Source organism: Nerophis ophidion, linkage group LG21 (assembly GCF_033978795.1).
Source record: "Nerophis ophidion isolate RoL-2023_Sa linkage group LG21, RoL_Noph_v1.0, whole genome shotgun sequence".
Classification (NCBI taxonomy): Eukaryota; Metazoa; Chordata; class Actinopteri; order Syngnathiformes; family Syngnathidae; genus Nerophis; species Nerophis ophidion.
The window spans coordinates 45,644,987-45,662,328 of record NC_084631.1 but is presented as its reverse complement, the minus strand read 5'-3'; the positions used below and the strand labels follow the sequence as shown (position 1 = coordinate 45,662,328).

General features: G+C 37.8%; 2 long non-coding RNA genes across 3 annotated transcripts in view; both read right to left on the bottom strand.

Moving 5' to 3' along the window:
* Positions 1–4,197: 4,197 nt before the first annotated feature.
* Positions 4,198–5,517, bottom strand: LOC133540201 (uncharacterized). Its single transcript, XR_009803577.1, has 2 exons — positions 5,131–5,517; positions 4,198–5,036 (listed from the first exon to the last, which is right to left on the bottom strand). It is a non-coding gene; the product is annotated as an uncharacterized LOC133540201 (long non-coding RNA).
* A 2,613-nt stretch (positions 5,518–8,130) lies between these two features.
* Positions 8,131–17,342, bottom strand: part of LOC133539515 (uncharacterized) — a 9,729-nt gene continuing 517 nt past the window's right edge. The window contains exons 2-4 of one of the 2 annotated variants that reach the window (XR_009803415.1): positions 11,803–11,869; positions 10,044–10,220; positions 8,131–9,974 (exon numbers count right to left, since the gene is read on the bottom strand). This is a non-coding gene — a long non-coding RNA (uncharacterized LOC133539515). Of the gene's footprint in view, positions 10,221–11,802; positions 11,870–17,342 lie in introns of both variants that reach the window. The other variant, XR_009803416.1, reaches the window with a different exon arrangement.

Sequence of the window (17,342 nt, the reverse complement as noted above, 5' to 3'; positions counted from 1 at the left end):
GATGAGGTAGAACAAAATGCAGTCAACCTGAGTGGGACTTGAACCCAGTACTTTTCATTCCGAGTCAGATGTCTTAACACCTGGTCTATCCTGGGTCTCGTGAAGAGGAGATTGTGTTCTATACACAAATGTCTTCGAGGACCCCTGGCTCAGTAAAGTATGACAAGCTTAAACTAAATTTTGTCAACATGAGTGGGATTCGAACCCAGTACCTGTCATTCAGAGTCAGCAGTCTTAAACACTGGGCTATCCCTGGTCCTGTGAAGAGAGGATTTCTTTCCATACACAAATGTTATCTACGACCCCTGACTCACTGGAGTAAGATGAGGTGGAAAAAATACTGCTGACCGGAGTGGGGTTTGGACTCTGTACTGTTTGTTCTCATGCAACAGTCTTAACCACTGGGCTACTTTCAGTCTTGTAAAGGTAGGATTTTAGTCCATACACAAATGTAATCGACGACTCCGGCCTTCGTAAAGTATGATGAGGTAAAAAAAAAAATACTATCAACCAGAGTGAGGTTTGAACTCGGTACTTTTCATTCAAAGTCAGCAGTCTCAACCCCTAGTCTACCCTGGGTCTTGTGACAATAAGATTGTGTTCCATACATACATGTAATCGAGGACTCCTGGCTCTGTAAAGTATAATGAGGTTGGGAATGGGTGAAAAAAATAGAAGATTAATATAAAATAAAATATACTAAAAAAAAAAAGGTCTAAACCTGGGCCCTGGAGAAGGGGTCCAGACTGAGGCCAAGGGAAAAACAACAACAACTCAAAGCCATAGTACACATCCCTCTCACATGTGTGTAAGAGGTAAACATCAAAGAAGACAAAGGACATGAAAGACATTAAAGCAGCGGATACAAGCAGACACTTCTACATCCAGCTATGAATAACAACTAAAAGAAACATAGACACTGTGGTGGCCTCTGCGCTGTTCCACACCATCGTCCACTGGGGTGGAGGGAGCGTGGCCACAGCAAAAATGTGCTTGCTCATCTGTTGCTTAATCTCGTATCTTGAGAACATTTTGAGCTTCTCATATCTGTCTCATTTTGTGATCAATTGCTTCTCCTTTATTGCTCCTAAGGGACCCTTAGGAGCAATAAAGAAGCTAAAAAGAGACAAGACGTCACTGAGACAAAGGAGGTTGATTTGAGACAACCCTTTGAGCAATATTTGAGAAGTGGGATACACTGACGAGAGCTCCATTGTTCTCAATCATGTCTCATTTATTTGGAAGGATGATCAAAAGAGAAAGAAATGAGATGTGTGAGCAATAAAAGAGATCTTATGTATGTCTTTTTCATGTCTTGATTATTTCTCTTCAATTTATTATCATATCTCAAATTTGAGAATCATGAGAACAAATTGAGAGTGCAATTTAAATATTCATCTGACTTCATTAGAAATAACACTAAACAAATACTCAAATATTGAAAGGTGTATCACTTTATTTTAAAATATAATTTAAAAATAGATGAAATAACAAAATGTAAATGTAGTAAATTAGTACATACATCATGTACATATTGTCATTTACAATACTTAAAACAACATAGAAAACAATATACAGAAAAGAAAACAAATACAAAAATAAATGAATTTGACCTGAAGTACTCACTTTGTTATTGTGAAAAAGTCAGGTGTAGTTTTTTGAACTCCTTGTTGAGCAAAGCAGGTACCTTAGTTCAAAAAACACTTGACTTCATCTCAGTAAGAAGGTGAGTAAATGACAACATTTCCATTTTTGAAATATTCCAAGCAAAAACTGAAATACATTTATAAAATTGTAACCGTGCTGTCTGGAACTGGTCTACATACCAAAAAATAATCACACATTGAAAAGCAGGGATTCTTAACATTTTTAACCTTGGGGCACGACCAACTTTTCCACCAGAGGGGTCTCAGAATGTTCCACTACAGAGGGGTCTGGGGCCAAATGAAATATAAACACTGAATGAGTCCTTCTACACTAAAGTGGATTACAAGCGAGTACCATTGCGGCCCATATGGACGGACCACAGCTAAGAAACAGATATTTATTGGCGGCTTCCAAGGGGTACTCGCAGCCAAACAGTGGGCCCCAGCCCTAGGATTAAGAAACACTGTTGTAAACAATAGAACAGCCTCCTGCCATAACAATAGAACATTTGGTACACAAATGATCATTGAAACATGTTGAAATTGGTTACAAAAGCTACTAATGTACCTGATTATGTAAGCAGTAACGTACTGCGTCATTTTTTTTTGATTTGGAAACAACTTTGAACTGTAAAAGGATATTAGCCGCTAGCTTATTAGTGAGGTTGCATCACTGCCAAATTTGCTTGGCACAGCACAGCTCAATATGCATTATCACAGTATAACCTGGTACTAAAAGCTACATCATAGGGCCATTTTTGACAACATATACTGCGCAAACCTAGACCAAAATATTGAACATCCTACCATAGAATGAACTTGACAGGTACAAGGGCCTACTTCAAACCCTCTCTGGCCTGACTTTTGTTTACCAAAGCTTTCTTGAGCTTGACCTCCTCAATATCGTCCCAATCAGGAAGGGTACTGCATCTCAGGACATACGCTGCAAGGCAAGAACATAATCATCAGCCATTCGTCATTTTGCCACATCAGTTTCTACAGCTATCAATCAATCAATGTTTATTTATATAGCCCCAAATCACCAATGTCTCAAAGGACTGCACAAATCATTACGACTACAACATCCTCGGAAGAACCCACAAAAGGGCAAGGAAAACTCACACCCAGTGGGCAGGGAGAATTCACATCCAGTGGGACGCCAGTGACAATGCTGACTATGAGAAACCTTGGAGAGGACCGAAAGCAATGGATGTGGAGCGGGTCTAACATGATACTGTGAAAGTTCAATCCATAGTGGCTCCAACACAGCAGCGAGAGTTCAGTTCAAGCGGATCCAAGACAGCAGCCAGAGTCCCGTCCACAGGAAACCATCTCAAGCGGATCAGCAGCGTAGAGATGTCCCCAACCGATACAGGCGAGCGGTCCATCCTGGGTCTCGACTCTGGACAGCCAGTACTTCATCCATGGTCATCGGACCGGACCCCCTGTGGAGGGGGGGACATAGGAGAAAGAAAAGAAGCGGCAGATCAACTGGTCTAAAAAGGAGGTCTATTTAAAGGCTAGAGTATACAGATGAGTTTTAAGGTGAGACTTAAATGCTTCTACTGTATCAAATCTATGCAATGCAATAACAATAATAATGCAAATCAAATGTAATGCTTTTTAATGCCATTTTGTTGCTACTTCAAAAAATGTAATGCCCATGTGCGACTGCATTTAGTTGTTTTTTGTACATCATCAAAAGCTTCCAATGATCTGTATACACACAGTTGCAAGCATTAGACAAGTAAATGAGTTGAAAAGTTGACATGAACTGTTACTATCTAGTGTATTAGAATTGGATTACAAAGCTGTTTCATTGGAGAATGTATTTTTATTGATTTATTTTTGTGGAGTAGCATCTGGTGTTTTGACTGTGTGCGTGGCCGTAGACAATCGCTCATTAAAAGGTTCGACTATCCAAAATATTAAAGGAGAACTGCACTTAAAGCCTCTAAACAAACATCCCATTCTGCATCAGATGATCAATATAATATACCCATTAGCCATTTATTTAGTTGTGTCTGTTTGAAACATGCTGTAAGTATATATATATATATATATTCTCTGAAATGATGACTTATAACAGCCACAAAGCATTTTTAATCAGGATACAATTTGTTTTCAAATAGTTCAAAGGTTTTATGGAAAAATAAATGAACATCATACTAGGATTGCAAATGATGCATGTGTTTGGAAATGGATGATGGATTTAAACATTTGAGAAAAATACAGAATAATATTGGTAAAAATGCCAATCAAATGCATTTTAAAAAAGCTATAGCAATGAAACATATTGCATTTCTTGTATTTACACCCTCTCTGTTGTTTCAAATGTTTACAGTAAACAGCAAGTATGTATCAAGTGTCCGGCAGCTGAAGGAACTTGTATTCATTTATTGTGGGAATGTCAGAGAATGAAATAGTTGTGGTCTGCTGTGAAAATGGCCTCTTTTGTCCATCCTAGGCTAGCGTAGATCACTTGAGGGAATTGCGTCACAACAGTTGCTAATGTTAGGCAAGTTAGCTCATATGTGTTGAAGTGGAGATGATTGAAATAAACGACTCCGTGTCGGCTCAGCTTCTCCATTATCCTGACATGGTGTCACAGTTAAGGACTACACGCCTACAGTGACCAAAGAATGGAAAAGTTGATGTTTCATTTTGCTTGATTGAAGCAGTGCTTTTGTCGTGTTCCCACCTTACAATACCTCTTGTATGCAGTTCAAAAAAGAAACGACTGTAACCTTCTTAAGTTCATTTTCCTTTACCGTTTGACATATTGACTGTCCGCCATGTCCTACAATCATATTCCCTTTTTTAAATGCCTCATTTAATGCTTTTTTATTGCCCTTTAAAGCCTTCATTTACGCAAAACCATTAATACACACAACCACACTTCAAGTTGATGGACATCAGACTATATTGCTCATCATAACGCTAGTTTGGAGTGGATAACAAATTGTAATGATGTAACATTCAGTTATGCTTCCAGTCTGCTGTAATCGAAAAGGGATCAACATTTCTCATATTGAACTTCTATTTCATTATTGTGACCCAATTTTGGCCTGAAAACACCCTCTGTTTGGGAAAACTTACTAAGGATTCCTTCCACTTTTTTCCGCTTAAGGATGCGCTTTGGTGTTCCTGCAGGTTTGTTTCCAGGGCGTCAAAAAGGGACAGCATTTTGACACGTAGAAAAAAGAGGTCCAAATAAAGGCATACATTTGGGCTCTGCAGCATGTCTCATGGCAGCAAGGCGGAACAATGATATGAATACGCCGCTCTCAGGAAAGAGCTCTTGCTGGCCCGATTGTTGAGGAGGGCCGTCGCTGTATTTGTCTCCAACCAAGTCGCAGAGAGTTTGAAGTACTCTGACTTGGACCGGATCTGAAAGGGAAAAAAGAGCACAAACAATAGCAGAAGGAGAAAATGTGTTCAAAGTTGAAGTCAACAAAACAATGACATCATGAATGCTACTTACCTATTTTCAAGAGGACTTCTTCAATTCCTTCTTTTTCTGCCCACATTTTTTCCATCACATGGCGTCCATGATTTTTCTGCCTGTGGTTGATAACAGATAGTGTCCTCAATAGATGGGTTGCCTGCATCTCTCCTGTCTGGTGCCAGGAAAGCTGCCTTTTTATTCTCAGGTGGATTCAGGTAGCAAGCTATTGTGTACGCCGGGTGAAGGACCATAGGTGTGGACATTTGGTGATGGGCCAGCGGTGTGGGGATGGGAGGGGTGTACAGCCTCCATAGAGTGATCAAACTTGGCTGCTGAGGCCATTGGTTGATGGGCAGGATGCATGGTCTTCGTAGGGAAATGGACCTTTGATGTGGAGACCATATGGCAGGGGGGTCCAAACTTTTTCCACTGAAAAATCAAAGCAAGCGGGGGCCATTTTCATATTTTTGATTTGAAAAACCAATACAATATATGTATCAAAAATATACATTTAGGCCTCCACTCAGTTAGGGTTTTGGTCAAAAAAATATATTAAAAATGTGTCATTATTCAGTATTATTAGTATTGTTTTCATTATTATTCATGTTTTAAATCTCTAGATCAACATTAGGGAAAAAAAGGAAAAAACTGAAAATATGCAATATTGGGGTGCCCTCTGGGCAACAGTAGCAATGAAATGCCCAGTCACCTGGGAGTCCGGCCGCATAGTCTTTATAGCTGTTCAACCAACCTTTTTAAGTTACGGTTGGGTAGTTAACATGGGCGCCGATTGCATCGAACCTTGATAGCAGTTCAGCAAACCATTTTAAGTTACAGTTTTAACAAGTACCAAACGTTGAAACCGTGAGTCAGGATGGTGTGTGGAAAAGCTAAATGCCCGTGTCAGTCTCCCTGATAGTAAAATTGTGAAAGCAAACTTTTTGATGAGTGCTCTATTAAAATGTGACATTCGATATTGGTTTTACCACCGACCGGTGATATTGATATGCTGCCCAGACAGTTAAGTAGACCGTCAATGTTCTATTAATAGCAAAACCCTTGGACTCTGAAAGTTGTAACATGTTGAAAAGAGTAGTCGCTGCAAAGAAGGCTTTGTAGAAGCAAGAATTTTGGAAAATCCTGGACTTTCCAAAATGGTGTAATAGGTTAAAAAATGTGGAAACATTGTATTGTTGTACCTTTATTTGTAGTTATTCTCCTTTTTTATTAAACATTTAAAAGTAAATGAGGCCATTCCTGAAGGAATTGTATACAAACGCTCCGATGCTGGGAGACTGACACAGGCATTTTGCTTTTACACACACCATTCTGACCCACGGTTTCAACATTTGGTACTTCTTAAAACCGTAACTTAAAAGGGTTGGCTAAACAGCTACTAAGGTACGAGGCAATTGGCGCCCATGTTAACTACCCAACCGTAACTTAAAAAGGTTGGTTGAACAGCTATAAGGACTACGCAGCCAGTCTGCGGCCGGGCAGACCTTCGCTGCTGTTGCCCGGAGGGCACAGCATGCATGGGCTGCCCGGCGGCCGGGCAGACCTTCGCTGCTGTTGCCCGGAGGGCACAGCATGCATGGGCTGCCCGGCGGCCGGGCAGACCTTCGCTGCTGTTGCCCGGAGGGCACAGCATGCATGGGCTGCCCGGCGGCCGGGCAGACCTTCGCTGCTGTTGCCCGGAGGGCACAGCATGCATGGGCTGCCCGGCGGCCGGGCAGACCTTCGCTGCTGTTGCCCGGGCTCCTTGTGTTTTCTTTCTACTTACTAAATATATCATTTCTGTTCCAAACAGCATCACTGATGTCAACGGCAACATTTGATGATCATTTGAAAAATTAAAAATCCTGCGGTATAGGAATCTTTGGCAGGAGGTGTCTTCTGCCAAGGCATTTACTCTCCTGAAGGAATAAATAAAGTAGTATCTAATCTAAATTTATTGATGTGTTGGACAATTTCTCAATCGGTGGAGAATTGTTGAAGTAATAACATGTTGAAATGACAAATGGTAATACGGAATTAAAGGAAAACAGACAATTTTTCCACTTCTTATGCAGAAGAAAGCTTCGACGGTGGAACAGTTAAAACGCGTTGAAAAATGTGGAAGGTGTAGTCGCCAGAAAAAGGGTGGAAATAGGGCTTCGGAAAAGCAGGAATTCTGGAAAATCCTCAACTTTTTTTGACAAGGAAAAGGGGAAGTTTGAATTTCCAGAATGGTGCAATGAGTCGAAGGTGGAATGGTTTGAATAGGTTAAAACTTCGAAATGTTGTATTGTATCTTTTTTTATCATTATTTTTATTTTTTATTAAACATTAAAAACTAGATGAGGCAATTCCTGAACGAATTGCGTGTGATTGCTCCAATGCTGATGATGAACTGGAATCCCGGAATTATTTTAGCATTGTTGAAATCAAGCACACGATTCCTGAAGAGTCTGAAAATTTTGAAGTTGGAACAGTTGGAATCAGATGGAATAAGTGGAACTTTGAAGGATGTCCCATTGATTTCAATAGGAATTTCCCCAAAACTTAGTCCATGAGTACTGTGCCTATTAGCAACATTAGCAATCACCTGCTAGTCCTTATAGTTGTTCAACCAACCCTTTTAAGTTACGGTTTCGTAGTTAACATGGACAACGATTGAAACCGTGATTCAGGATGGTGTGTGGAAAAGTTAAATTCCTGTGTCAAATGTCCACACCACAAACAACAAGATTAAATAAATGTCTGTTGAAAAGTAATACTGAATTTGTCATTTGACTGGGGGCTCTGTTTGATTGATTTGTCAAAAAGTCTTTGACAGTAAAGAAGACTGCCTATGTCCAGTGTAGATTAAAGTCTTGACATTACCTGACCTGTGTGATTGTTAGTGATGGGTTGATGAGGCGTTGCACAGCCTTTTGACACATTTATAAACTGTATTGATCCTGTGTCACTAAATACTGACATCTGCTTGACATTAAAATTCCCTACAGGAAAGGGCAGGGCAGGGCAGGGCAGGGCAGCTGTTGCCCGGTCTCCTTCTTTATTCGCTCTACTTACTAAATATATAATTTCTGGTCCGAATAGCATCACTGATGTCAACGGCAACATTTGATGATTATTTGAAAAATAAGAAATCCTGCGGTATAGGCATCTTTGGCAGTCTGCTCTTTGTAGTTTTACATTTAATCAGGAGGTGTCTTCTGCCAAGGCATTTACTCTCCTGAAGGAATAAATAAAGTAGTATCTAATCTAAATTTATTGATGTCTTGGACAATTTCTCAATCGGTGGAGAATTGTTGAAGTAATAACATGTTGAAATGGCCGCAGGTGTATAGAATCAAGCACTTAGGCATGGAGACTGTTTTTACAAACATTTGTGAAAGAATGGGCCGCTCTCAGTGATTTCCAGCGTGGAACTGTCATTGGACGCCACCTTTGCAACAAATCCAGTGGCGAAATTTCCTCGCTCCTAAATATTCCAAAGTCAACTGTCGGCTTTATTATAAGAAAATGGAAGAGTTTGGGAACAACATCAACTCAGCCACCAATTAGTAGACCATGTAAACTGACAGAGAGGGGTCAGCGGAGAAATGACGGTGTGGTGTTGGTTTTCAGGAGTTGGGCTTGGCCCCTTAGTTCCAGTGAAAGGAACTTTGAATACTCCAGGATACCAAAACCTTTTGGACAATTCCACGCTCCTAACATGATTGTGCACCACTGCACAAAGCAAGGGCCATAAAGGCATGGATGACAGAGTCTGATGCAGCTGAACTTGACTGGCCTGCACAGAGTCCTGACCTGAACCCAATAGAACACCTTTGGGATGAATTAGAATGGAGACTGAGAGCCAGGCCTTCTCCACCAACATCAGTGTGTGACCTCCCCAATGCGCTTTTGGAAGAATGGTGGAAAATTCCTATAAAGACACTCGGCAACCTTGTGGACAGCCTTCCCAGAAAAGTTGAAGCTGTAATAGCTGCAAAAGGTGGACCCACATCATATTGAACGCTATGGGTTAGGAATGATATGGCACTTCAAGTTCATATGTGAGTCAAGGCAGGTGGCCAGATACTTTTGGCAATATAGTGTATTTGTTGGCGGCGGTGGTTTGCCTTGGAATAATCCACTATTTTGCATAAATGGCTGTAAAAAAACATGAAATGCAAAACATTCATGTTTAGAATGAGTGTTGTCACAGTTCCACAATTAACGAATGTACTTTTAAATTCACTATAAATTTACAAGAATATTGGTCAATATTATTACATATGTAAATATATATTGTAAAACATTAATTAATTATTGAATTCACTACTTCTATTGAAAACTGCTTCAAACTGTCAAGTATTTAAAGAGGTCCTATTATTTGAGAACCACTGGACCAGGATGGCGCAAGCGGGGATCGAACCTGGAACCCTCAAGTTGCTGGCACGGCCGCTCTACCAACCAAGCTGTACCGCCCTTTAAAATGGTAATACTAACTGTGGGGTGTTTTACCGCGGTTATCATTAATACCATTCATGGTTACATCCCTAGAGTGATTTTAGATGTGGGAGGGGCCCACAGATGCACTCGCTGGTCACATGCATTCATGGTCTACAAAAGTCTTTCCAATGGATGAGTCACTTTTTGGAAAAAGAGGTCTGATTACTCAATATAGCAAGAAAGTGGTTACGTTGGCAACACTGATCCCTTCCTGCTACATGGTCTTATGCTCTGGCAGACCAAGTGAGTTACAAGGTGTCTATGAGCAATTTTATGGGAGACACTTGACATGGAGGTGATCATCTTTAGCCCGCTGTTCCTCCACAGCCAACCCGCTGGGCATCCTCATCGCCAACATGGCGTCTCCAAAGATCGCTCGCACGGCACAACTCCCACTTTTGGTGAGTTATATAGAATTACTGAATAGCTGATTAAAGGATCTCAAGGTAAAAATAAATGTTCACCTGTCATCCTTCAGATGTTGGTCTATGCCGTTGTTGCCTGCGTCAGCTGTTTCCTCGTCACCATGGGCATGCGGTGCAGTGCCCCCCCCCCCCCCCGACGCCGCCATCGGCCAGCGCAGAACATTCCACCTCGGAACCCTTCAGACATGGCTTCAAACTGGTAGGAAACATCCTGCACTGCAAAAAGTCAGTGTTCAAAAACGAGAAAAAAACAAACTAAAATTAGGGGTATTTAGCAATATTATCTGCCAATAAAAGAAGAAGGTTTATCTTGTCAAGACTTTCCAAAACAGGTCAAATTAGCAAACCTCTATGGACCAAAAAATACCTTAAAATAAGTATATTCTCACTAATAACAAGTGCACTTTTCTTGGTAGAAAAAAAGAGACCATTTTCCTCAATATGTTGAAGAGTATTCTTACATGAAGTAAACGCTAAGGCCATTATCTTGACGTAACGATATGCGTTCGGCATCATGATTTTTTTTTCATGCTTGAAGTAAGACATTTTTTACTTTAAAAAAGCAGTTTTCTACTTGTGCTGATGACACAGATTTGCAACAGTTGATATTCTAGTTTCAAGCATGTTTTACTCAATATAGGTCATAAGAGTGTGGTACGCCAGCTGCACCGAAGCAGACAAACAGGCGATTCAGAGGGTCATAAAGTCTCCACAAAAAATCATCGGCTGCCCCCTGCCCTCCTTGAAGGATTGACATAACTCCCGGTACCTCAACAAAGCAAAAAGCATCACCAAGGACAGCACACACCCCGGCTTCCACCTGTTCCACCTGCTACCATCGGGCAGGCGCTTCAGGTGCATCAGAGCCAGAACAAACAGACTCAGAGACAGCTTCTTTCCCAGAGCTGTCACCATGTTGAACTCTAACTTAATAATAATAATAATAATAATAATAATAATAATAATAATTCACCCCTATACAATATCCTACCCTAATACCCTACTGTGCAATACTACCCATCCATCCATTTTCTACCGCTTATTCCCTTCAAGTGCAATACGTCCGACACTGATTATTATTTATTACTTTGGTACTCTTGTCTTGTTCTGTATATTGTACAGTATTTTGTATTTCTATAGTGTTTTGTATATTGTACAGGATTGCTTCTTATTTTTATTGGATTGTAGTCTGTTTATTTCAATTGATAGTTTTTCCTTTATTACCTCTCGTGCCCATATTTGTTTCCACTACCGCACCTTAAGTTGGAGTCCTTAATCTCGTTCTATGCAAATATAATGACAATAAAGTCCATTCTATTGTATTTTATTCTATTCTATAACATCTCAGCAACAAGCTGTAATATCTTACTGAGATCATTTAGGAGCAAAACCCTTAAAACAAGTGAAACACTAACATCAAATCTGCTTAGTGAGAAGAATGATCTTATCAGACAGAAAAGAAGCAAATATCACCCTTATTTGAAACATTTCATCTTACTTTTTTTTTTGTGCAAATATATTTGATTTGATTTTACAGTTAAAATGACAAACAGTCACATCCACTCATACACACACACATACACACTTGAGGAGAGAGGTGCACATGAACTTTAACAACTCAAGGTTTACAGTACAGACATTATTAGAAAATATACCCAAATATTGTATATATATATATATATACACATACACACACACATATATATATCCATACATATATATATACATATATCCATCCATCCTGCTGCGGCTCACGATCAGCAGGCTATCCAGATCACAGCAAAATGGATGAACATACCTCGGCATCAAGGATCCTCAGCAAGTGTTCACAAGATCACCTCCCGAGGGCCTGTCCACCGTACACACTTAGAGGGGAAAAAAAGGAAAAGTTACAGGGCTTGATCAATACAAAAAAAACTGAACAAAAAAGCAAGTAAACCATGACAAAACCATATCAGAAGTGACACAAGAAAAACAAGTGTAGTGTTGAATCAGTACAAAAGATAATAACAATAAAGATAAAAAAGGAATACAACTACAATAAGATGGCAGTTTAGTTTTTCTTTAAATGTCTATAAGTTATGCTTCAATATATGTCAGTAAAGGTTTCCAGGTTAATTCCCATTGGTTCATATTTGTAGAGTTTATAAATCTTATTTTTTCAAGAGTCATTACATTCACAAGTTCATTTAAGCAGTTCCTGAAGTTGGGTGCAGATAGACTATTCCAGTCTCTGAGAATGAGTCTTTTGGCCAAAAGCGTCCCAAGCAGCAACACACTTCTAATATGTTTTGGAAGCTTTTGTGTTTCTGAAGACCACCCAAATAAGATCATATCCCTATCAGGGACAATTTGTCTCTGATATACCCCCGAGTAAAAAAAGAAAATGCTGGACCAAAATGATTGAATAATTGGACATCCCCAAAAGGAGTGAGACAATGATCCTTCAGCAGATTTACATTTATCACAAAGTGGAGATGTATCAGGATAAAATGTGTGTAATAAAACTTTCGAATAGTAAAAAGGATGAATCACTTTCAACTGTATGAGCCTATGTCTGCTGTTAATTGAGCACTTGTGAATTTGAGAGAGTGTCTGTTCCCATTGCTGATTGGGTATTGTTGTTCTTAGTTCCTGTTCCCATGCTCTTTGAACACTGTCTGCTGATGTCATGGACATAATGAAGCAGCTGACAAATTTAGCGATAGACTTTTTACTTGTGGGTGGTAAATTTAATACTTCTAAAAGAGGATGTTTTTCATTTACCAGCTGAGACTTTGAAATGTTTTCTTTGATAAATGTTTTTACCTGCAAATAGCAAAACCAACTGAATTGGGACAAATTAAATTTGATTCGCAATTGCTCAAATGACACAAGACTTTCCTCGACATAAATGTCTTTGATGCATTTAATTCCATTTGAGTACCAGTCAAAAAATGTTGTATCTGTTATCGATGGAATAAATGCATGATTGTGATATATTGGTGAATACATAGTTACATTGGAAATATTCAATTGTTTTTTAATTTGAGAAAGAATTTTGATAGAATTTCGTACTACAACACTATGACGTATTGATTTAATTGAAGAGACTGGTTTAGTCAAAAGTAGCGATAGCAATGATGTATAAGGTTTCACTAATGACTGCAGTTCCAATTTCAGCCATAAGGGAGCAGAATTAAGAGATTCATTATTTGGGGACCCCATCTTCCAATAGGTCAATGCGTTCAGATTTGATGCCCAATAATAATTTTTGAACATTGGAAGATCCAGTCCCCCTTCCTCTGTAGATCTAAATAAGTGCTTTTTGGATATTCTGCGTTTTTTACATCCCCACACAAAATCTAGAACTAAAGATTCAAGTTTTTGGAAAAAATCTACAGGAATTACAATTGGTCAATTTTGAAAAAGATAAATACATTTTGGCAAGGTGATCATTTTGATAGCATTCACCTTGCCTAACATAGAGAGAGGTAGGGTCTTCCAATACTCAATACACACTTTCAGTCTCTCAAAGGCTTCAATAAAGTTCAACTTTAGTAATGATTCATCATTTTGAGATATTTTTAAGCCAAGATAGGATATGTAATTTTCTGCGACTTTAACTGGATTTTGACTGATCTCAACATGATCTCCTAGGAACATAAGCTCACTTTTGGACCAGTTTATTTTATAACCAGATATTCTACCAAAAGAGTCTACATATTCTAAAAGAAGTGGTAGTGCAACTTCTGGCTCAGTAAGTGTAACAAGTACATCATCTGCATAAAGTGAGATGAGCCCACTGAAAATCCTTTAATATTAGACTTCATTCTTAAACCAATAGCCAGTGGTTCGAGGGCCAAATTGAAGAGTAAGGGCGAAAGGCAGTCACCCTGTCTCACTCCGCGGTGTAATTCAAAACTATCCGATATTACATTATTAGTTATGACATATGATTTTGGTGCAGAATAAATGATTTGAACCCATTTTATGAAATGTTCTCCCAATCCAAATAATTTGGGAACATGAAAAAGATAAGCCCACTCAATTGAATCAAAAGCTTTATGAGCATCCAGAGTCAGGACGGCAGCCTTTTTGTTTCCTGTGCAGTCAGAGTACAATACGTTCAGTAATCTCCGTACATTGCCAAAAGAAGGTCTGTCCGGGATGAAACCCACCTGATCTGGATGAATCATTTCTGTTATGTGGTTGCGAGTACCTTAGTTAGAATCTTATGGTCTAAATTGAGCAGGGAGATAGGTCTATAATTGGCTGGATCAAGTGGATTTTTTCCCTTTTTTGGTATTATACATATATGGGCTTCATACAAAGAACTTGGAAGTTTGTTGTTCACAAAAGAATCATTTAACATTCTAAGTATTATAGGGGATAGTATTTCACTGAAAGCTTGATAAAACTCCGCACCAAATCCATCTGGACCAGGGCTTTTATTCAAGGAGAAAGATTTCAGTGCTTTTTGCAGTTCTTCAGTTGAAATAGTGTTGTCTAAAGAATTCTGATGATTTGGACTCAGTTGAGGTAAGTTTAATGTGGTAAAAAAATCATTGAAATCATTAACCGATATAGCTGAATTAGATTGATATCATTCTGAATAAAAGTCTTTGAAGACATTATTGATATCCTTTAGATCTGTACATGTTTCACCTGTTTTTGAGCATATTTTGTGAATAGCAGCTTTGGCTTGATCTCCTTTGAGCTGTCTAGATAGAAGTTTTTGTGGTTTATCGGATATTTCAAAATGTTTTTGTTTATTTTTCAGCAGGAGTTTAGATACTTCCCCATGAAGAAGAAGAGAGTTGTATTCATTTTTCAGTTCCAGCATCTTATTGTAATCAGACTGCAAAAGAGAATTTCTTTGAATTTTTTCTATTTCTTTTTCTAATTCTCTCTGCCTTTTTCTTGTTTCTCTTTGTTTTGAGATTTCAAATGAAATGATATATCCTCTCACAGTAGCTTTAAGAGCTTCCCACAATGTGGAGTCTGAGACCTCTCCGTTATCATTCACCTCAATAAAATCTTGGATAATCTTGTTTATATACTCTTTAAAATCTTCAGATAATAATAGTTGTGGATTAAATCTCCATTTTTGTTTGATTTTAAGGAGATCAATTTGAATCTGCAAACTCCCAGGACTGTGATCTGAGATGATTCTACTATGGTACTCAGGATTACTGACATTGGAGAGGGCAGAGGCTTCCACTAAAAAGTAATCAATTCTCGTGTAGGAATTGTGTACAGCGGAGTAAAATGAATACTCCCTTTTATTAGGGTGTTTTACTCTCCATATGTCTATGATATTTCTTGATCTCATAAGATTATTAATAGTTTTAGTTGAGTTAGCAATGACATGAGATTTAGTTGACAATCTATCTAAAGTGGGGTCCAAAAGGCAGTTAAAATCACCACCAATGTAGATATGAGAGGAGCTATCATCAGGAAGTAGACCAAAGACTCCATGATAAAAGTTGGAGTCATCAGTGTTTGGTCCATAGATATTCCAAAAAGTTACTGGCTAGGATGTAATATGACCATTCAATAAAATAAATCTTCCATTAGGGTCAATTATTTTTGATGTAAGTATGAAAGGCACATTTTTATGAAATAAAATAGCTCCACCTCTAGCTTGTGAAGTAAAGGGTGCGTGATAAACCTGAGATATCCAGCTTGTTTGAAGTTTGTGTTGGTTGTCTTTACAGAGATGTGTTTCTTGTAAGAATACAACATCTGCTTTTAATGAATTTAAATGGGAAAAAACCTTCCCTGTCAAGCTATATTTCTAACAAAGACAAATCATTATTTCTTCTAGATTTTCCAGAACAACATTTTTAAAAAAGAAATTCAAGACTTTGAAATAAGATTTAAATTGGATTCTACAGATTTTCTAGATTTGCCAGAATAATTTTTGGGGAATTTCAATCATAATAAGTGTGAAGAAATATTTCACAAATATTTTTCCTTGTAAAAAACAGAAGCTAAAATGGAGAATTAAATTAAAATGTATTTATTATTATTTACAATAAAAAATAATACATTTATTTGAACATTGATTTCAATTTTCAGGAAAGAATTTAAAAGGTATATGTGTTTAAAAATCCTAAAATCATTTTTAAGGTTGTATTTTTTCTCTAAAATCGTCTTTCAGAAAGTTATAAGAAGCAAAGTAAAAAAAATAAATGAATTTATTTAAAAGCAAAGTAAAAAAATAAATGAATTTATAAACAAGTGAAGACCAAATCTTTAAAATATTTTCTTGGATTTTTTAATTCAATTTGAGTTTTGTCTCTCTTAGAATTAAAAATGCCGATCAAAGCGAGACCAGCTTGCTAGTAAATAAATACAATTTAAAGTATTTTTTGCCATTGCTCTAAACAAAAAATAATGACAAAAAAAAAGCCATGTTATAATTAATTATTTTCAAAGCTACAATTAGTTCAAAATATTCACTTTAAAATGTTTTATGTGGTAAATATTGCATATATTGTGCAGTTGCCATATAAAAACCAAGTTTTCTTTGACAAAAGAGCATAAAACAAACAAAATAATAGTTCAAATGTAAAATCAACAGATATATCTGAAGTTGAGCTCGTAACTTAAGTTATAAAAAAAAAAACTAATAAAAATGTATCACTTTCTGAGTGGGGCACCTTTTTGATCCCAAATATATTTACTGGTATTTTATTTATCTTTTCACTGTGATGACTCCAAAATAATAAAGAATTCAAATCAATGGTGTCCTGAATTATTGATCTTTTAGGGCTCTAATTACTAAATACTGCATATTTCTGTTTTACTATTAAAAAAACAAAGACATTTTTGACAGAAATGCCATAAAACCTTTTTTTTTTTTTAATGTTGATATAAAGATTTACTGTAAGCATTAAATAAAATATAAAACTTTGACTTATTTTTAACATGTTATTAACTGAGACCCTTTATGGTCCCCGGGACCCATAAAGGTAAAATAATCTTTAAAAATCTATATACCGTATTTCCTTGAATTGCCGCAGGACATATAGTATGCGCCTGCCTTGAATTACTGCCTTCGCCAAATAATTAGTGCATGCTTAGTATTACCGCCTGGTCAAACTGGTGACACTTCCCCTGTCATCATTTTCAAAATGGAGGAGGCTGATTTCAATACCGGTAATTTAAAATCGCATAAAGGGAAGAAGATTAAGAGCTATTCAGTAGGATTTAAGGTCCAAGCTTACATCACAGTCATATTTTTACTGCATGCCTTTGGTAAGTGCCGGAGTGAAAGAGGTTTTAAAATAATTAGCGCATGCTTACTTTTACCGTATGCCTTTGGTAAGCGCAGGAGTGAGAAGAGGCTTT